Genomic DNA, 23,615 nt, shown 5'->3' with positions numbered 1-23,615 from the left:
AACTCTTCGCATGAGGTGGCCAAAGTACTGGAGTTTCAGCTTTAGCATCATTCCTTCCAAAGAAATCCCAGGGCTGATCTCCTGCAGAATGGACTGGTAGGATCTCCTTGCAGTCCAAGGGACTCTCAAGAGTCTTCTCCAACACCACAGTTCAAAAGCATCAATTCTTCGGCGCTCAGCCTTCTTCACAGTCCAACTCTCACATCCATACATGCCTAGTGGAAAAACCATAGCCTTGACTAGACAGACCTTAGTCGGCAAAGTAATGTCTCTGCTTTTGAATATGCTGTCTAGGTTGGTCATAACATTTCCTCCAAGGAGTAAGCGTCTTTTAATTTCATGGCTGCAATCACCATCTGCAGTGATTTTGGAGACTCCCTTAGGTCTAACTAAATTTAAATTCACAAAGTGGGAGTTGTTTCTGGTTCCAACTAATCTAAAATTTGGTTTGTACCTGTATGTGCTGATTGAATGAACTCCTCTCCCACATGTATTCTGTCTATTCTCTCAATTGTTGAGATGTTCCTTAACAGATTTTTCTCCTCCATTAACTTATTCTGACATGTAATTACCTACTATGTGCCAGGCACTGGGGATAAAATACTAATGAGTCACAGCTCCTGCATGCAAAGAATCTAGGATTCAGAGGCATAGAATCTCTCAAATGTAGGAGAGGGAAGATTCTTTTTATTCCCCTTCCACCCATGGACAGAGGAGCCCGGTGGGCTACAGTCCATGGGGTTGCAAAGAGTCAGATATGACTGAGCAACTAAGCACAGCACACATGAATCCTCTAGTTCTGTGCTGCCATAAATTATACAAGTGAGAGGGAAAAGCACCATTAGTTATTAAATACTTTTAGCTGTTTCCCCAACTTGGTTAGGTAGGAGAGAACTCATGGTTATATTACCTATGCACTGATGGCATGTTGATTTCTTAGTAATGGTCATTGGGAAAAAAGAACTTTTTAAAACTTAAAACTAAAAATTATCAGTTAGATACCTGGAGCACAGCCAACGTTTTATGTGCAGGGAGTTTAAAAAAATATAGTGTGATTTATACATTCTGTCTTTAAGGAATAGGCCTTGTCAGGTCAAACAAGATTATGACAAATAATTAAAAAATAGAATGAATTACAATTTGTTTATCTGTTTATCTGTGTATGATGTGAAGAGTATGCATATGAAAGCTCCTGGTTTTTAGCATTGTCAAAGTAAACTTAATAATTAGTTTAGAGTCTCATAATCTCACATCATGTTGCTCTCTTTCAGGCTGTTTTTCAGAGGTTCCCCTCCATCCATAAGAAAAAGCACTGGAAGGGCTGTGTGGAATCCATAGGTGAGTGCAGCTCTGCTACCTGAAGCCAGTAGGCTTACCAAAGACGAAGTCAGTGAATTCCAAGCCTACTTTGCTCTATTTCTCCTTTGTGAAAGTCTGTGAAAGTGTTAGTCACTCAATTGTGTCTGACTCTTTGCGATGCTATGGACTGTAGCCCCCAAAGCTCCTCTGTCCATGGAATTCTCCAGGCAAGAACACCAGAATGGGTTGCCATTCCTTTCTCCAGGGGATCTTCCCAGGGATCAAACCCATGTCTCCTGCATTACAGGTAGATTCTTTACTGCTTGAGCCACCAAGGAAGCTCATTCTCTCCTTTGGGCCCATATTTTTCTCCCCATATTTCAGCTTTCTTCTTGTGCCTCCACTCTGTTGGTTAATGTTATGCTGTTATTTGAAGGCAGGTCATAGTTCATAAAATAGAGGTTTTCTATAAAGTTAACAAAAATAACTTTATGGATCTGAATGTGAACTTCTATCTGACCAAGAAGACTGATAAGATACATCCCTTTACACTAAATATATAAACTTGGAGCCAAGGGTTAGGGATGTCCCCCTCCTCTAGTGAAATAAGAAAGTATAATAGTAAACACTTTCTGAACTTGTTTCAAGTTTTTAAGAAAATTACAGTAGCTCATTTCTTATACTTATCATAATAGAGGAGAAATGAATATGTGGCATTCAGTTTAGTCCAAAAATTACTTACTGTTGTATGCATGTGAGTGTGTATATATCCTAATAGCATATATACATGTATGACTATATACAGACATATATGTATATATGCTATTAGATAAGATATTTTAAGTACAAAGGAAAATGAGACACTCTTATACATAAAGTTACTTCTAATCCACAGGAGAAGTAGAAAATGAGCCAAGAGCTTAATCATGATACAGAAGGGTTATAAGCAAAAGGAAAAGTATCGTAAAATATTTATATTGGAGAAGGGAATGGCAACCCACTCCAGAATTCTTGCCTGGAGAATTCCATGGACAGAGGCGCTCAGTGGGCTATAGTCCATGGGGTCACAAAGAGTCGGACACGACTGAGTGACACACACACACACACACATGCACGCATGCACACACACGCACACACACACATATGTATATATAAGGATCAGCACCTGGCCCATACCAGATAAGCTCTCAAAAGGCAAGTAAACTAACTCTTAAAAGCTTAACTTAAGAAATCAAAGAAAAAGGCATATCGTAGACTCTTACTTCCAAGGAAATAGTTTATGAAAAGAACAGATGCATAAAACATGTTGAATTTTAAGGAACCACAAATTACTCAAAACAAAATGCAAGAGATGGAGAGACAGAAGAGACTGGACAAGAGAGCTAGAATTGATCAAGAGGGCTTTAGATACCAGATGAGCAGAGTCTGGGATTTGTTAGGTGAAGATGCATTAAGAAATTTATGAAAAAGATCATAATGAGCTAATAAGGGCCTATGCTAAGCACTATTTGCCATAGGCAGGAAAAAGAAACATACTGAATATGTTCAGGAAATAAAATTGATAGGATTTCACATAGAAAATGTAGAGGAAAAGCTGGTATTCAATGTGATTTTCAAGTTTTGTCTTGACTTATTAGTTTGTTGATAGATTTTACTACTTGAAATAAGAAACGGAAAAGGGAATCTGATCAAGAGCACAGGTGGAAGCTTAAGGCTTAAATGGTAATAAGGAATAACATATCTAAAACTACTGAGGCGATAAAAAGTAAAAATATGAATGAGTTTGTCTACTCACCAATTTGTTCTCAAGTTAAAGAGAGTTTTGGAGTCTGTCGGACAACATCTATCTAAAAGAAAGCTAAATTGAATCTGAAAATCAACACTTTTAACTGAAATAATCCATATTCTAAGAAAGAATGATAACTAAGAAAAGTATTTTCTAAGAGTTCTAACTACAGCATTTTGTTGTTTTAGAAAACATTACATCTGCACCATTACCTGAAACTAGATTTTTTTAAAGTAACATATAAGCTTTGCATTTCACTTAAAATTGAAAATACTATGCAAAAAATCTTATAAATATTGGAAATTATACATTTCATGAGCTATTATCTAACCTTTAATTACAAAGAAAATTTATAGGCTTGCCATTTATATGAGAGGGAGAGATGAAACGGTAATAATATGAAAGAGAGACAGAGAAATAATATGAGAAAATATCTACACACATTTAATAAAAATGAAAGTTAAAATAATTTATCAGTTGGCAAAGTTGAAGAAATGTAAGAAAACAAGCACTTTGAAATACTGTCAATGGATATAAAGAGATTTCTTATATAGCGGTTTAAAAATATAGATTAAAACCTTTAAATTTTGCACACCCTTTTTATGAGGCATGTTATTTATAAATTGAGTATATTCAAGAATTAAGCTGTATACATATATATATATGTATACACACACACACATATATAGATAGATAGATCCCTGTTATGTATTAAAATGAATACATAACATTTGTGGTGGTTTTAATCAGTGTTTTTTATATTTTAAAGAAAACACCTAATATTCAAAAATACTTAAAAAATGAAAATTGTAAGATTTCTCAAAAGGACTTATGAAGGGTATTTTAGTCATACCCCACAGAACTTCTAAAAATCCTCTTCCTCCATTTATCTTCCCTAAAATCCTCACTACAGTTGGGTAGGTACTCCCACTGTCTCTGATTCTCTATTAAAACTCTCCAAAACCTTTTAATATAAGCAAGCACTGGTCATTTCTTCTCTGTACCTCTTTTCTCCATCTTTTCAGATCAACTTTTTCTTGTCTTGCATGTGTCTTCCTCAAGTGAATTAATATAGCCTCTTAGACTTAAAACAGTGCTCTAAATTCATCCATTTCCTGGATCAACACAGCCAAAACCCCAAGCCTTAAATTGCCAAAACAAAGTAGCTTTCCTCTTTGGAAGGGAGAAGACTTTAGAAGAGGGACAGCTGAAAATATGCATATGTTAATTTTTGAAAATTTGTCATAGAGAATTTATCATATTTGTCCTGTTTATTACTGAAGATATTTGACATTTTAATTATCCAACAACAGTTGATTGTTTACATTAATTATGCTAAATTCATTAAACAGAATTTGAGGACATAGCTTTCAAATTGTGTGTATATAGGTACATATGAAGTATATTTAATGACAATGATAATCATATATTAAATTTAAAATCACTGGTTTAAATTAGTTTCTGTAGTTAATCTCTCGATTTTTTATTACTGGCTATGTTGAGATATCAAACTATTTCAGTGAGTGAGTGAGGGAAGTTGCTCAGTTGTGTCCGACTCTTTGTGACCCCGTGGACTGTAGCCCACCAGGCTCCTCCGTCCATGGGACTCTCCAGGCAGGAATACTGGAGTGGGGTGCCATTTCCTTCTCCAGGGGATCTTCCCGACCCAGGGATCGAACCCAGGTCTCCCATATTGCAGGCAGACACTTTAACCTCTGAGCCACTTGTGATTTTCTTTTGTCCTATGTTTTCTAAATATTTTACAACAAACATTGGTGATAATATTAACACAGTGATTTGTAAAGGTGGAAGTCTCTACTGCTCTAAATTACATGTTAAACTCAGAGACGTGAAACTGTGTCTAATTTCATCCAAATTGAATTTTTTTCAAAAGCCTCTAATTGACACATTTGTTATCATGTATGCTAGTAGTTCTAAAATGGATAGATGTGAGTCATTTTTAGGACTAAATTAAAAAACACAGAGCAGTTTCCAACTATATTACTTTGCTAGGGCTGCCATAACAAAATATTAATACCTCACACAGTTATCTTAAATAGCATAACTTTCTTCTCACTGTTCTGCAGGCTGGAAGTGCAAGATCCAGGTGCTGGCAGGGTTCATGTCTTCTGAGGCCTCACTCTGGGGCTTGCAGATGGCTGCCTTCTTGGTTTGTTCTCACATGGCCTTTCCTCTGCTCACGTGCATTCCTGTAATCTCTTCCTTTTCTCATAAAGACACTAGTCCTATTGATCCAAGATGACCTCATTTAACCTTGAAAAAGTAAAGTGAAACTGTCAGTCGCTCAGTTATGTCCGACTCTCTGCAACCCCGTGGACTGTAGCCTGTCAGGCTCCTGTGTCCATGGAATTCCAAATGACTGCTTTAAAGGCCCATCTCCAAATTTGGTTATATTGGAGCTTAGGGCTCCAACATATGAATTTTGAAAGGAGTATAGTTCAGACCATAATGCCAACTAAAATATACTCTGTCAGTTAAAATAAAATTCAACTTAAATTCCAAAAGGTGGATATGAAGATAATAATAGAAAGATACAATTTATAGAGTAGCACTACTGTATATTTTAGTGTATTCTAATTCTTTGAAATGTGTTGTGTACAAAATAATTCTGTTAACTAAGAAATATAATTAATGAAAAATTCCCTTTTTCAGTAATGCTAAAACTAGAAAGAGTCTGAATGTATTTTCTCTACTTTTAATCTAGCTGTGCCATTACAAGGTGTCACATATACAACTGCGCTAACAGATACAGTCATCTAGAATGCATAGCTGGAAAGGAAATCCTCTACTTCAGGGAGTGCCTTAAAAAAAAATAGGAGGCCTACTCATTAGTTGTCCTTTGTTTTCTACTTTGGATTACATCAAACTGACCAAAATTCCTATTTATTACTAGTCCATTAAAACAAAAGCAAAGTTTAGACAGAGAGCATTAATCAATTCATATTTCCATAAGCACAAAAATTACGTCAGCCAATAAATCACTCAACCAGCTGTGTCTTTTTTAAAAAGGATTTGTAAATAATCAGTTTGACTGAAATTAATTGCATTTTTTTCCTTCCCCCAATCCCTCACACACACAACAGTGTGAAAGTATCTGGAGACAAAGAATAAGCTGAGATTCTGTCATAAATAAGATAACCAATTTGGCTTACACGCCAAGTAATCCATGGTGAGATCATTGAGTCCTTAGGTATAGAGCCACAGCAAAATGTAGTACTAAGAAATTCGATCACAAAATTTTCCAAGGGGCATAGTTTTTCAATGTGTAAAAACTCATCCATATATGAGGACTTTTTTCTTTTGTGAAAACATCATCATAATGATTTCATTTACCCAATTATATTTCTTTTATATTAACTTTTATATTTCTTTTATATTAACTTTTATCAGATAATTTACTCAAATGATTTCTGACTATACACTTGTTTGAAATGCGGGTTTTGAGGATTGGCTCTATGAAATAGAAGTCATCTCATGCCCTGAGGCTTCTACTTCATTCATCCAGTACAAACATCAACATGGCAAAAATCCATGTCTAGAAACTTCCTAAAGAATGAAGTGTCTTCTTTCCTCTTTAGAAAGTAGCAACATGAAAGATGACTGAGAATGTAAGTATTCAAAACTACACATTACAGTGTTAACTACAGTTATCCTGCTTTACTTCAGATCTTCAAACTTTATTCACCTAACAGCTGAAAGTTTATACCCTTTTACCAAGCTCTTCCCATTTTCCCCAGCCTCCAGCCTTTGGCTACTCCTTTTCAATTCTCTATTTGAATGAGTTTTACTGTTTTGTTTTTTAATTCCACATATATATGATACCATACAGAGCAGTGTTTGTCTCTGCTTGGCTCTTTCACTTAGCATAAAACCTAAAGGTCTATCCATATTGTCACACCATCATGATCTCCTTTTTTCTCATGGCTGAATAGTATTCATAAGAGTGTGTATGTGTGTGACTCTTGAATATGATGTCCTGCATTTCCATTTTGCCTTGGGCACTGAAAAATTAGGTAGCCAATCCTAAGAATATGTTATCCTGAGGATCCCATATCAATTCAAACTCTTCTCTGAACATCATCTTTAACTTCTTATCTTAGGTCCTGATGATACCGTTTTCCTTGTCTGACACAGACGGTGTTTTTTTCCTATTATACCCCATGTAGCATGAACCGGAAGAAGGTAAGGCATTGGTTGTGTATCCCACTCCCCTCCCATCTGCAGCTTGCACCACCGGACTAAACCACCCACTACATCTCCTTCTTAGTCTCATATTTTGACCCTGTTACTCCCTTAAATTTACTCTTGACTCGTTCTCTTCTTCTCCATCTTGGTTTATGCCATCATTTTTGGTAACTGTAGGAGGCAAATGTATGAACTATTTCCTCTCCCTGTCAGGCCCTTCCTTACCTTCAGTCACCTGTTCCTCTGCCCCCTCCCGGCCAGTGATGCCGATTGTATCAGCAGTGACTCACCATACCTGAAATCTTAAAATCAGTCACTCCCTTCTCCGGCTGCCACCTGCGTTCATTCAGTTTTCCATCTCAGGTACTCATTTTGCAAGAATTCTTCTTCTTCAATGAAACATCAAACCACTGACCTTACTTTTCACTCTTCCAACCTACATATGTTTCCTTTCCCCCCTTTAACCAGGATTTTAATCCATGTTACCTAGTTGAAATAATTCCCTTTTAAGTATTTTACCTTCTTTGCCTCCTTTTTTTCTCTAGCACCTTCCCCTTGAAAACCATAAACATTGGCTGAAAGCGTTTAAAAATTTTTTTCATGCCAGCATCTGAGAAGCTGAATGTAATTGTAGATTAACAACTAGGAGGAATAAAACCACTTCACATTTGTGCTAAAATTTTTATACAGATATTGACAGGGAGGTCTGGTGTGCCGCAGCCCATGTGGTCACAGAGAGTTAGACAGGACTTGGTGACTGAACAACAACAAAAACATACAGATATTTAAAATTTCATACAGATATTTAAAACTTTCATGCAGAATTGCCTGGCAATCCGACTGCACTCACATAGGAGTTTTACTTCCTCAAATAAAATACTCTTTCCAGACTTTTCTAATTACTGCCCATTTCTCTGCTCCCCAGATGACTACTCAGGATGACTTTCTTAGTGCTTATCGATCCACATCCTGTCATTCACTCTTCAACTTAATGACACTGCAAAGTTTTTTCCCATCACTCCCAAGAATCTGTTCTTGTTAGAGTCACTTATGACCATCATCTTGCCAAATCTGTTATTCCATCCTCTTGACATTCACTAGCGTTCTAAGGCTAACATTCTCTCTTCCTTTGGTTTCCTGATATTTGAGGCTTCTCTGTCTTGCCCTTACCTACCTCACTGCTTAGCTCTTCTAAGATTCTCTTTCCTCTTAATACTTGCCTGATGCAATCCTTGTGTTTGATTTCCTTGGTAGCTCTCCCAATTTCAAGGGGTAAATACCATCTACATAAGGGGAGCAGCTACCGCAGTCTTCCAAGGAGTAAGAAGATCCCCAAATCTTAGAACTTTTAGCACTACAACAAGGACAGTCCTGGGCAAAACCAGGATGATTGTTCACACTTTATCTGTGTGCCAATAACTCCCCAAATTATGCCTCTAGTCCACACCTCTCTCATGAACTTCATTTCCATTTTGTTTTGTAATACACAGTTCAAACTTAAATTTGTCTAAGACAGAAATCTTGATTTTTGCCTTTGACTTTTTTCTTCTCCCATTATCCCCATCTCTATAGATGTGATCATAACGTACCAGTTCTTATGTCAAAAAGAAAGAAAAAAAAGGAAGGAAAGGGAAAGAAAAGGGAAGGAAACTGGAAGTCACTGCTGGTTCCTCCAGACTCCTCCTTTCCTGTCCTCCAGTCCAGCCGCTACCACGTGGTCCCAGCCACCACCATCTCCTTCCCGCAACATCACAGTGGTCTCCTAACTTCCTGTGCAACTCTTAATTAATCGTTTCCAGTCCGTTACCAACCATGAAAGATGGGATAATTCTAGTTTTAAACTAGAGAATTCTTCTGTAAAATATATACAAAGACTCATTTCTTTTTAAAATGTTTAACTTGTCTCCTACCTCTTTGAGAATAGCAACCAAACATCTTCCAGGGCTTATAACAGTGCTTCTCTATCAATCTACGGGGAGGAGAGTTTGTTTTAGTTTATGCTTTTGTTTCTATTCTATTTCAGCGTGGACTGAGACAAGGTCCTACTGCCTATGGCTGGAAGCAATCTGCAATGTGAGATGCGCCATCCAAGTTCACACTCACCTGAACTGAGTTGAGTCTAGTGATCAAGGGCTGGAGTCTCTGCAATTTGAAGCTGTTATAAAGGTTTTAAATTGTAAGAGGTTAGCCTATTTGCTACCAGAAGTGGTTTAACCCAGACTATTACTAGTGGCAGTCTACAAGTCCCTGTCTCTCTGACCTTAATCCACACAAACCCATCCACTTGTCCCTGACACAGCAGGCGGCTAGCTTCCTTTCTGCTCTTCAGATGAACTATCTGGCCTGTGGACTCAGAAAATTCTTTGTCCAGTTCTCCACAATAAAGCTTATTGTTATCCTTCAGGTCTCAGCTCAGGCACTGTCCTCAGAGAGGCTCTCCCAAAGGCCCCCTTTCAATCAGTGGTCTCCAATTATTCCCTGAATCATAATACAGCTTACTCCCTTTATAGTATATTCTAGAATGTTAACATATTCTTAAATTTTTGTTTTTTAATGCATTATAAATTTTCAAATTAACTGGATTAGTATAATAAGTAATCATCCTTTGCTTTGCAAATCTACCCTTTCTGATGAAACCGGAATTAATAAGCTGGTATGCCTAATCTTTTTGGTAAAAACACATAAAAACACACACACCTTATTTTTTCAATGGACTCATTCTCTATATATTACTCTGTGGAATAATTTTTCACCTAAGAATATATTTTAGACATTTCTAAAGTCTAGAGACCAACACTTGACTGTTTTAAGAAACAGTTAAGCAAGTATATACATAACTCAGGTAGGTAAAGTAAATGAGATTTTTGGTTATGTTTTTAATTTGCAAGGTTTGTTTCTGTTTGTTTGCCTCGCTGCCTCTCTGTTCTCTTTCTTGACCTTCATCAATTGACCCTCCCCCATGAGGATTCTTTTTAAAAGTTCAGTGCCTGCCATTTTTATAGTGTATGTTGTGTGTTCTGGTCGCTTCTCTGCATCTTGCTTTTCTCACTCAATAACTTGTTGTCATAATTACTCCAAGACAAATGGCATAGGTCTTACTCATGGTTTCTAATTGCTTCTCAATAGCCCATAGTGTGCCTGTATCATAATTTTTTCTCAGTTGAAGGCTATTCATACTTTCAGATTTTTGTCTCTTAAAAAAAAAAAAGTGAACATTCTCATATGTATATTTTTATACCGTGCTGTTTTTACTTCTGAAGAATGTGGTTGATTCTAGGCTGTGGTTATTTATATTTTTAAAGGCATTCTTAAATTGTTCTCCAAAAAGATGGGGATAATTTATCATTCCAGTAGCAAAGAATGTATCATTTCCTTTATACTGACCAGCAATAGGTTTACTGAAATTTAAAAATTCTGTCAGTTGGTGATGGTAAAGTGATGAATATTACATTGTTATTTTAAGTACAGGAAATTTTGAGTTTACTCATTTGTGAATTCCCTATTCATATCCTTGATGTAATTTTCTATTGAGTAGCTTGTCTTTTCTTTACAATTTGTAAGGATTCTTCCTATATTATAGATGTTAAACACTCATCATCATTGTGTTGCAACCTTTTTCTCTCTCTGCTGACTTTGTTAGTGTAATGAATGTCATGTCTGTGGCTGCTCTAAGATCTACTGAACACTCTTTCCGTATGTGGATATTTTCTACTCATGAGTTCTGTCTCCTAAACTAGAAAGCAGAAACTCACTTTCACAGGTTCCCTTGCAGCTAGGGTATAAGAACATGCCCCTATCAAATTCACCTGCACATAACTCTAAGGTGGAAATGATGAAAGCAAGACAGTGAACCATGGCTTCAATGTCCTACAGAGGCAGCAGAGGTATCTTTTCAAAAGTAGTTCCTCAGTAGGGTTTGGGCATTTTTCCTACCGAATTAATTTTCTGAACATGTTTCCAACCAAGAACCCTAACTGATACTGATATCAGTGTATATACAAAAATTATAATTTTAATGTCAAATGTATCTTATTTTTTCTCAGCTCTGTAATGTTATAAAATTTGCCCTTAATCCCTATATTATATATGTAGCCTTGATGATTTTATTCTATTTTTTTAAACTTTAAATCAATAGGGAACTACTAAATGTACATGTACACATATATTTATATTCATATTTTTGTGTTTGTGAATATTTATAAAAAATTGTTGTTGTTTTAGTGGCTAAGTCGTGTTCGACTCTTTGTGACCCTACCAGGCTTCGCTGTCCATGGAATTCTCCAGGTAGGAATAACTGGAGTGGGTTGCCATTTCCTTCTCCAGAGGATCTTCCCCACCCAGAGATTGAACCCATGTCTCCTGCTGAGTTACCAGGGAAGCCCAGTTTATAAATAATATACTGTGTGGATGACAACAAACTGTGGAAAATTCTTAAAGAGATGGGAATACCAGGCCACCTGACCTGCCTCTTGTGAAAGGCCTATATGCAGGTCAGGAAGCAACAGTTAGAACTGGACACGGAGCAACAGACTGGTTCCAAATAGGAAAAGGAGTACGTCAAGGCTGTATATTGTCACCCTGCTTATTTAACTTATATGCAGAGTACATCATGAGAAATGCTGGACTGCGTGAAGCACAAGTTGGAATCAAGATTGCTGGGAGAAATATCAATAACGTCAGATATGCAGATGACAACATCCTTATGGCAGAAAGTGAAGAGGAACTAAAGAGTCTCTTGATGAAAGTGAAAGAAGAGAGTGAAAAAGTTGGCTTAAAACTCAACATTCCAAAAACGAAGATCATGGCATCTGGTCCCATCACTTCATGGCAAATAGATGGGGAAACAGTGAGAGACTATTTTGGGGGGGCTCCAAAATCACTGTAGATGGTGACTGCAGCCATGAAATTAAAAGACCCTTGCTCCTTGGAAGAAACGTTATAACCAACTGCTGCTGCTAAGTCGCTTCAGTCGTGTCCAACTCTGTGCTACCTCATAGACGGCAGCCCACCAGGCTCCCCTGTCCCTGGGTTTCTCCAGGCTAGAACACTGACCAACCTAGACAGAATATTAAAAAGCAGAGACATTATTTTGCCAACAAAGGTCCATCTAGTCAAAGCTATGGTTTTTCCAGTAGTCATGTATGGATGTGACAGTTAGATTATAAAGAAAGCTGAGCTGAAGAATTGATGCTTTTGAACTGTGGTGTTGGAGAAGACTCTTGAGAGTCCCTTGGACTGCAAGGAGTCCAGTCCATCAAACTCCAATACCCTGGCCACCTGATGTGAAGAGCTGACTCATTTCAAAAGACCCTGATGCTGGGAAAGATTGAAGGCGGGAGGAGAAGGGGACGACAGAGGATGAGATGGTTGGATGGCATCACCAACTCAATGGACAGGAGTCTTAGTAAACTCCCAGAGTTGGTGATGGACAGGGAGACCTGATGTACTGCAGTCCATGGGATCACAAAGAGTCGGACACGACTGAGCAACTGAACTGAAGTATTATATGGAAAAAGAGAGAAATCTCTGCTATCCACAAAATATTTTACAAAGATGGAAACCTTCTGTAATCTACACTACTCAATAAACACTAGCTCTACTTTAAAAAATATGACTGAAGCTGCTGGGAAACATAATTTTTGATTTAATTTAGATTAATTTCCATTTAAATGTAAATAACATCTGTGCCTGGTGGCTACAGTATTGAACAGCACATAAAATAGTGAAAATGCCAATGGTCCCTATTAATTCTTCCACATATGAGTGGACCCAACTTGGTTTCCTCTGGTTAAACAGCTAATTGTCATCTCTATTTAATAAATAAGTCTTTCTTTTCCCAAAGAGTAGCTAATGTTACCATATATGAAAGTTTCATATACACACATTTATTTTCTAGATTCTCTATTTTTTTATGGATCCATATGGCTAATACCACATTGATGTTATTATAGCGACTTTATAGTCTGATGTGTAAAGCATATTTCACAGCTTCTGACTCTCCTATATCTAACTTTTCTTGGCTGTTTCAGACCTATATTCTTCCAAGTGAAGTTTTATATCATTGTATCCAGTTCTAAAACCAACCTTGATGAAGTTCTATTTATTAGTGCCTCAAATTTATTGAATAATTTTGAATAATTGGCATTTTTACCATATACTTCCCATCCAAAATCACTGTATATTTTTCCATAGTTTAAATACTTTTTTATGTCTTTCAGTGTCTATGAATAAGATTCATAGATTTTTAAAATATATGTCCTTTGTTTTAAGTTATCTGTGAAAATATTATACTCTTTATTATAAATGAGTATCTTTCCATTTTCATTGCCATTGCTTACAGATAATATAAACAAAAGCTTTTGGTCTTAATGTATTTATTTTGTTTTTATCTTAAATTCTCTTATCCATTATTTTTCATTGGTTCTGATTTTAACTAGAATCTGAATTTCTAGTTTAATATTGTCATTAGAAAAAAATCAATTTTCTAATGTTTATACTAATATTTTTTTTACTTACCATTCCAAAGCAATAGCAGCAGTAGAAATTTACATCTAATTTTTCATATTAACTGCAATGAGAATTTTCTAACTTAATAATTAATTTTAGGTTTATTATTTTGTCATACTTTGTTCCTATTAATTCATATAATTCTTTCATAATATACTGGTATTACCATATGACTTTTTAAATAGATTGATGTAAGTCATTATACTGATGGACTTTGGGATATTACAACTATCTCTTATTTGACAAAGATCTCTATATCTGTATTTATACAGGAGTTTGGGCTACATTTTTGTTTTTATATGCTAACTTCATAAGGTTTCATATTAAGAATTTTTTCCAGTGGATTGTAGTAACTTAAATAACATAGGAATTATCTGTTTTTTATGAAGATTTGATGTAATCCAGCTGTGAAAATCTGTGGTCTTAGTGGCTTTTATTAATGGCAGATTTTTAACCTTCTCAATAACTTTTTGATTATTTTCAAAAAATTTTTACGATGATTTTAGAAATTTAAATTTTTAGAAAAGCATCTATGTCACCTATGTCTAAGGTTTTCAGATCTGTTGCAAAGGACTGTCTTCACACATACTTTTTTATTATTTTATGACTATTTTAATCACACCTCTAATTACGTCTCATATGTCACTCCCATTCTTGCATATTTTGCTCCTTTCTATTCCCTTAATCAGGCTTCTTTTTCTTGCTTCTCAAATCTCACTTGATTTTCAGTATAGTTCAGTAATTGTAGAAAAGGGATCTCTTAACTCCAAATAGTTATCATGGTATGCTATTACAAAGCATTTGTCACTATGAATAATAAATTCTCTTGTTACCTTGAGTCTTCACGTATAGCTCCATCAGAAAGTCTATTCCCATTCAGTAATAAAAGCTGAGTCCCCCTGTTATGTGGGGGGCCTATTATGTGGAAGAGATGAGGCACAAACTGCATTTAGTAAATGGGTGAGGCAACTATTTGTTGGCAGCCATCAGAAGAGGAAGGGAGCAAAGAGAACAAGACAACTTTTGTGTGACTAGGAGCTGGTATGGTGACCCCTGTGTGCTGCAGACACAGAGCTAACTCTCAGACTATTTCTTAGGTCCTTCAGAAATCTCCATCTCTATGGAAGAGGTGGATTGATTACCAATTTGGCTGGTTAATACTCCTTCTCTAGTCACTGAGAATGCTTCAGGGTCTGGGCCTCTTCAGTAAATCTCCCTTGAGATCACATTTCCCCTTCAGAGAGCCCTGAACCTACAGATGATCTTTTCTCATGCATGGCCCATATATGGTATGGCTTGAATCGCTCAGGTGTCTTTACTCTGAGAACTTCTAAGCACAAGAATGCCTGCCTCCCCTCTCCTTAGGTTTCCCTAGTGGCTCGGTGGTAAAGAACCACCTTCTAGTGCAGAAGACGCAGGTTTGATCCCTGGGTGGGGAAAAGCCCCTGGAGAAGGAAATAGCAACCCATTCCAGTATTCATGTCTGGAGAATCCCATGGAGAAAAGAGCCTGGCGGGCTACAGTCCATGGGGTCACGAAGAGTCAGACACAACTTAGCAACTAAACAGCAACCCTTCTCCTTGGCTTGTCTGTCAGCTGCCAGCTAGTTACTCATTTGTGAGTAACTCATTACTTTATGTTTAACAAACTGAAGTCAGACCTTAGGCTCTCGTGTCTTCCCCAATCTGCCTCAGAGTTACATTAGATTTTCAATGTTCTCTTTAGATCTGAAATGAAGAACAAAGTAATCCCCACCCTTCTGCTTTTATACTCAGAATTTCACAGAACTGCTATTTCTAAATAATCACTTTACTAAATTATAACCATGGTCCAATCTCAGAAAAATCAACCTAACTTAAGCAATTTTAAACAGCAAAAGATTAATTGGTACTTACCAAATTTTTGCAGGGCAGGAGAGCTCTAAGTGGGCCTGAAGCACTGACTCCCAGAGCACCACTGCAGAAAGGACCGTCAGGCCTTGGCCACTTCTGCTGCCATCAGAATACTTCAGCTGATGCTATGCACCAGTTTCTACTGCAGTTCCTGAGGATACGATGGTAAACAAAATCAGACAATAAATTCCTGAAATAATGAAATTTTACTTTTAGGGATAAAGTGGAAGGGGAGACAGGGAGCAAGCAAGGTAAATATGTAAAATATACATTTATGTTACATGCTGATGATCGCCATGCAGACAGATACCAGAGGCAACCTGCAATACGATTGGAACATTGTTGGTTTTCTTAAAAGACTGACACATGCAAATATACCTGACACTTTCTGAATAATCTTTGATATTTTCTGCTCTTGGGATAATGCCCCAAGTGTCTCAGCCAGTAAATGGGGAGTGAGTATTCAAATTCAGGCCTGGGTGTCTCCAAAGCACATGCTCTTTCCACAACCCATTATTTTTTAATAGTAAAATATAAATGATTTCTAGACTTGCCACATCTCCATTCTTTAGTTAATGTACATATAATTAAGAATTGACATATATACACTACCATGTGTAAAACAGATAGCTCATGGGAAGCCGCTTGTATGCACAGGGAGCTCAGCTTGGTGCTCTGGGATGACCTAGAGGGAAGGGATGAGGGTAAGGTGGCATGGAGGTTGGGGTGGGAGGCAGGCTCAAGAGGGAGGGCGTCTAGGTATACATATAACTGATTTGCTTCACTGTATAGCAGAAACATAACATTGTAAAGCAATTACACTTAATAAAAAAATTATATTATTTAGAGAAGTCATTGAATCTAAGTAGATTAAAGCAAATGTCTTTCTAGTCATAAGGCCATTCCTGGAAAGTTCTGAACAGCTGCCTTAATGCCTAGTTATTGCTCAATCTGAAAACATGGTGCCTTGAGTTCTGCCTTGGAAGATGCTAAGCAAGATGGCTACAGACAGCTGGTGAGGTGTGTCTGGTGTTATCTGTACATTCTCCCAGAACAGCTCTAGTTCTGCCAATTTATACATTGAAATGCTCAGGAGTAATCACCATTCTTAACAGACTGGATCTTGTCCAGGTCCAGATTCTTGGACTTCTCTGAATCTCACATGATGGCCCCAGAATCAAATTCTATTAACTGCTAAGGACCACCCAGGAGTAACCCTTAAACTGGATGTAGACATATCAAGTTTCCCAGAGCTCTGTCAAGCGAAAGTGGGTCACCCAGACCACACAGAGGCAGGACAGGAGATCTAGTGGAGTTTTGGTTTGGACTCAACTTCCAAAGAATGTGTGATGTCTTCTCCAGTCTTGAGAAAACAAGCCAGAGCCTGTGCACTCATGGAAACGGCTTGGATGCGGTGCATCCTCCCACCACTTGGCTTCAGTAACATGCGTGAGTATCAGCTGTCCTCATCTGAGCATCACAGCTATGAATCCTCAACTGTGAATTTTCCTAAGAATGTTGTAAAAGCCATCTCTCCAATCTCGCCTACCCAGTAGATTAAAGAAACCTTTAACTTTGTTTCCTCTCAGTTGTCTTTGTCGGATTCTTGGTAAATTCAGATTATTTTAGTCAGTGTTTTTATATAAAATTAACTAGGTAATTATATATAGTGCATTATAATTTTTAGGTGATATTTGTTATATACATGCAAGATTGACACTGCTTATCATTCAGTTTCTTTCTGTCCTTGAGTTTGGGGAACAACACAATCAGAAATACCTACAACATAAAGATTACATCTTTATGTGAGTTGACAGCAGTAAATTGGGATTTGATACTTTTTTTAAAGGCTGATCATGCTAGTACAGTAGTTTTAATTTACACCTAGTTGGGTGTCTTTCTTTTACATGAGCAAAAGTGGAAAGTGATGAATGAATACACTGAACCATTCTCAAGCTGAGAATTTTTGACCTTGTGAGTATATATTACTACTGCCATGCTCTAAGCCTTTCTACTAACTCCCTTGAGCAACCCCAAATTGATACTGTTATTTAAAAGAAATTTTTCTTGTGTAAAGAGATACTAGTATAGTTACACTGCAAGTCACCATATAATCTGGTCTAAGCAGAGACATGCCTCTGAAAAACCCGGGATGCTGCTTTCCCTCCAACCATCCATCAACCCCATGACCGAGAAGGTAAGACATTTCTATTTATGAGACTCCACTTTCCCCCAAAACCAAGAACAAGAGGTTTCACCAGTTTATAAAATATTTTAAATTTCATGTAAGATAGATAAATTGATGTGCAAATGATAGTTCTATGGAGAAGAGAGAAAAGTCTGCTAATTTGTCTATTTCTTGAACAAGAGGAGGGGCTAACCCAAGAGTCGTTCGTCAGCCACCATGTGGAATCACTTATGCCAGACGGGGCCATCAATTACATTGGAAAGCACTACACTGTACTTTCTAGATTGTAGGGAAAAAATGCTTATATAAAGTGAAAAAGAGGGAGCAGTAAGACTGTACCTGGTTGATCCAATCCCCCGAGTTCCTCCAATTCTATTACCGTAGATTGTCTTTCATCACCTCCTGGATTTTAACCTACAAGTGCACTGCAGTACTAGCATCCAGTTACACATCCCCGCCATTGGTGAGCAGACACATGAAGAAAACTTGAATTTAGTCATTTATGTGTCAGCGAGCAGGGAGCCCCACTTCCCTCATTGCCAGAAAACTTCCTTCTACACCACTGGAGTAATGGCCAGACATTTACAAGCCATTCCCTTTGGCTGAAAATTTGGTTTTAAACCCTTAATGATGCATCTGCAACTACTGTTTTATTGAACTAATTTCAAATGCAGTCATGTTTCCAGTAGTCTATGACAGTTTTAAAAGTTTGAAGAGACCAGGAGTTGGAGACAACAGTAGAGCAGATGTGTTTCATTGGGATTTGTTAACATCTTACTAAACTGTGTTATAGAGGCATTTCAGGAGGCAAGCATCAGCTCAAGCAACAACTCCTCTGTAAGCACATATAATTCCATGTCAACTGATAAAATGAGAATACACACGCCACCAAACTCCCAGTCCAATATGCAAATATATATATATATATATAGTTGCAGAATCTGCCTGCAATGAAGCAGATCTGGGTTCTATCCCTGGGTTGGGAAGATGCCCTGGAAAAGGGAATGGCAACCCACTCCAGTATTCTTGCCTGGAGAATCCCACGGACAGGTAGGTCAGGTGGGGCTGTAGTCCTTGGGGTCGCAGAGTTGGACACAACTGAGTGACTAACACTTTCACTTTTTTACTCCTTTCATATATATATATATATATATATATATATATATACACACATATATATATATACATATATATATATGTATGTGTTTTACTCATTACTCACATACACATACACACAAATACACACACACATATATACCAAGTAAACATAGTCTTGTAAGTGCCACAGCAGGTTCAGGTTATCAATTTTAAATGAAATATACTTACTCATTTTAAAAAATGGAGTAACCACTGGGCATCTGTTATACACCAGACAGCCTTAGGTTTTTGGGATTCATCAGTGACTAAGATACGTGAATTCAAGGAACTTCTGTTTTGGGAGAAGGAGGTGAAGGCAGACTGAAATAAAAACAATAAGTAAGTAAACTACAAATCTTCCTAGAAGGCGATAAGCATGACGATAAGATAAATAGGTGGAACAGGACAAGAGAGCTCTGAAGTACAGGGATTGGGGAGGGGTGTCAGGTCACAGAATGTGAGCAGTCAGTGGACTACCTGATATCTGAACTAACAACTGAAAGACGTGAGGGGACTCATTATCAGAGAAATGCAAATCAAGACCACAGTGAGGTACCATTTCACGCCAGTCAGAATGGCTGCGATCCAAAAGTCTACAGGCAATAAATGCTGGAGAGGGTGTGGGAAAAAGGGAACCCTCTTACACTGTAGGTGGGAATGCAAACTAGTCCAGCCACTATGGAGAGCAGTGTGGAGATTCCTTAAAAAACTGGAAATAGAACTGCCTTATGACCCAGCAATCCCACTGCTGGGCATACACACCAAGGAAACCAGAATTGAAAGAGACGTGTACCCCAATGTTCATCGCAGCACTGTGTATAATAGCCAGGACATGGAAGCAACCTAGATGTCCATCAGCAGATGAATGGATAAGAAAGCTGTGGTACATATACACAATGGAGTATTACTCAGCCATTAAAAAGAATACATGTGAATCAGTTCTAATGAGGTGGATGAAACTGGAGCCGATTATACAGAGTGAAGTAAGCCAGAAAGAAAAACACCAATACAGTATACTAGGGATGGGGCAGCCTGGTGGGCTGCCATCTATGGGGTCGCACAGAGTCGGACATGACTGAAGCGACTTGGCAGCAGCAGCAGCAGCAGCAGCAGCAATGCATATATATGGAATTTAGAAAGATGGTAACGATAATCCTGTATGCGAGACAGCAAAAGAGACACAGATGTATAGAACAGTCTTTTGGACTCTGTGGGAGAGGGAGAGGGTGGGATGATTTGGGAGAATAGCATTGAAACATGTATAATATCATATAAGAAATGAATCACCAGTCTAGGTTTGATGCAGGATACAGGATGCTTGGGGCTGGTGCACTGGGATGACCCAGAGAGATGGTATGGAGAGGGAGGTGGGAGGGGGGTTCAGGATTGGGAACACGTGTACACCCATGGCAGATTCATGTTTATGTATGGCAAAACCAATACCGTATTGTAAAGTAAAAAAATAATAATAATAATAAAAAAATATGAAATCTTAAAAAATAAATTTGATTAATTATACAACAATCTGATAAACAAGAGCTGAAAACTAAAGTTGTCAGAGAGCAAGAATGATGGTAAAAATACACCTTCCTCAGTTACTTCTCACTCTGCCTCTTCTTCTCTTGCGGCTCAGCTGGTAAAGAATCTGCCTGCAATGTAGGAGACCTGGGTTCTATCCCTGGGTTGGGAAGATCCCCTGGAGAAGGGAAAGGCTACCCACTCCTGTATTCTGGCCTGGAGAGTTCACTGGACTATACAGTCCATAGGGTTGCAAACAGTCAGACGTGACTGAGCGACTTTAACTTCATTTTCATGCCTCTTCTTATTGCTGCTTTTCCATAAGTCACATCTTCCTCATTTCCTGCTTTGCTCTTTTCTTTCTCTGACACATTCATGTGCTTCCTCTCTCTTTATACAGGTATTTTTAAAATTTATGAATAATTAGTGGTGCTTCCAAGAATACATTATTATTTTCCCGGGAAACCAACATGACCACTTACCTTATTCTTGCTAGAAATATCTTTTTTCTTTATTCAGGCTGTGATCATCAGAATCATATATTAATAGTAAACTCTATGGCTCATTTAATGATTTTAACTTCATTCCTGAAACCTTGTCCTAAAAGTGAAAAGTCATAAATTGAAAGCAAAGTTCCTTAATTTTAAAGAAATTGCAAGGTATATCATTCTAATCCAAAATACTCAAAAAATTTTTATAGACTGGAGTATGTATATATATATATCTCAAGTGAACAATGAAAACAAGTTTATATAAACAGTGTGAATAAACACAAACAGCAGTGTTTAAATAAAACAAAGTTTGAACACAAACTGTAATGAAGTTTACTTTACTCACTAAGGCAGGCAGAGCTTCAAGGATGGCAGTTGGTGCTTATCTTCAGACAGGAATTTGACATCACAATTGGATGTACTGGACACATTAGTTTCCTAGGGCTGCCATAAGAAATAGCACAAGCTGGGTGGTTTGAAACAACAGACATTAGTTCTCTCATAGTTCTGTAAGCCAGAGGTCTGAAATCAAGTCCGAAAGTCTTGGCACGCTTTCTGGAGTCTCCGGGGGAGAGTCTGTCCCAGGCCTCTCTCTTAGCTTCTGGAGACTCCCTGTAATCCTTGGCATTCTGTGGCTTGTAGATATATCATTTTATTCCCTGTCTCTGTCTTCCCATGGTCTTCTCCTTCTGTGTCCAAATTCCCCTCTTCTTAGGAAGCCATCAATCTTTTGATGAGCATCCATCCTCCCTTATGATTTTATCATAAGTTGATTCCATCTACAAAGACCCTACTTCAAATAAGCTCCTATTCACAGGTACCAGAGTTCAAACCTTGACCTTGTCTTTTTGGCGGCACAATTAAATCCTGGAAAAGAATTCCTTTTTCTTAAGACTGTGACAAAAATAAAGGCTAAAACCTACAAACAGTAGAACATGTGGAGACACATGGAAACATGTACAGAAGAGAATAAAGATTCAAAAGATGCTACATCTTCCCACCTGGCATACTAACACAGAACAACAACCTTTTGTTTCATCCAAACATGATGCTTAATTTGAATTTGTTGCAAAAGATATTAGAAATGATTGTGTTAACTAAGTGGCAATTCTGTCTTTTTCTGGAAATGTACTATTGATTTAGTATATAGTTTTCAGTATATTTGGGAATGAAAAAAATTTTCAAAAAAGTGTTATTTTGAGAAAAGTGAGCTGTTGTGCTGAACGCTGGTTAATTGTACAGCTATAATGTGAAGTAAATCTGTATCTTCAGAGTCAGGAGCAACCCACCTGTAATCTAGACTTACCATATATATTCATAATTATGTACTAAAAGCAGTATTTCCAATGTATGCTACTTAGTTGGCACTTAAATTGCTTAAATATCTCTATAGTATATCATTTCTTCATAAAATGGAGGGGTAAAAAAAAAGGTTGTTGCAATGTGGAGGTTGCGGTTTCATTTTTCTGATTAAGTAATTTGCACACCAACTGTTACATATTGAATTATGTTCCTTCAAAAGTATATGTTGAGGTTCTAACTCCCAGTATGGTCTCATTTGGGAAGGGTCTTTGAAGATGTAATTAAGTTAAGATGAAGTCATTAGGGCCCTAATCCAATATGAATGGTGTTCTCATAAAATGAGAAATTCGCATGGAGTCAGACACTATGTGAAGATAAAAGCAGAACACCACGTCCAGATGAAGGCTGAGACCAGGGTGAGGCTTCTATAAAGAAAGAAAATCAAAACGGCTAGAAATCCATCAGAATGTAGGAGAGAGATGTGGAAGAGATTGTCTCTCACAGTCTCGATTGCTCTTAGGGAATACAGTAAGAGGTAAGCATATCTCATAAGGAAGATGTAATAAACAGTTGGATAAGACCTCTGGAAAAGTTTATGAAGCTGACAAAAACCCCTTTTCTTCTTTCTCAAAAACTGCTTGCACGGTCCTGAGGTCTAGCAGCCATTTGGGGACTGAGTAGAAGGCTAAGAAATGTATCCCAGCATCCCTGACACTCATGAGCTACTGAACTCAGTGTCTGCCTAGCTCTATACTTTGATTGACAAGTGTACAACCATATATATTTAAATCACACAAGTCTGTCACTGGAAGCCAAATGCAATTCTTTACTGATATAAAAATCTATCTGAGGATCTATCCATCCTTGGTTTCCAAGCTTCCAGTTAGCTTACTCTGAACTTGTTACACTTTACAATGCAGAGTAATACACCAACATTCCTCATTTTTGTCATGAAATAAACATTTGACCATGAGAATATTATTGCACATTTCAAGGAATATAATTCTAATGAAACCACAATATTTTTTCTTTTGAGGATTATTCCTATTTTATCAGGAAACAACTTCAGAGATAAAGAAAATTCCCCCTCAAAAACCCTGTAAGTTACTTTTTTAAATTATTATTTATCATGTTAGTAATCATTTTGCAGTGCTGCAAAATGAGTAAGACCTAACTTTTTGGTGTGAGCTTGAAAGTGAAAGTGAAGTCGCTCAGTCATGTCCGACTCTTTGCGACTCTGTGGACTGTAGCCCACTAGGCTCCTCAGTCCATGGGATTCTCCAGGCAAG

At 37.5% G+C, this 23,615-nt stretch overlaps 1 long non-coding RNA gene across 1 annotated transcript; it reads right to left on the bottom strand.

Annotated features, from left to right (window-relative positions):
• Positions 4,831-23,294, bottom strand: LOC102177684. Its single transcript, XR_309940.3, has 5 exons — positions 21,371-23,294; positions 21,016-21,133; positions 19,205-19,336; positions 15,694-15,841; positions 4,831-5,359 (listed from the first exon to the last, which is right to left on the bottom strand). It is a non-coding gene; the product is annotated as an uncharacterized LOC102177684 (long non-coding RNA).

This window comes from Capra hircus, chromosome 4 (genome assembly GCF_001704415.2).
Source record: "Capra hircus breed San Clemente chromosome 4, ASM170441v1, whole genome shotgun sequence".
Classification (NCBI taxonomy): Eukaryota; Metazoa; Chordata; class Mammalia; order Artiodactyla; family Bovidae; genus Capra; species Capra hircus.
The sequence above is the reverse complement of the archived record's forward strand: the minus strand, read 5'-3'. Positions and strand labels throughout refer to the sequence as shown.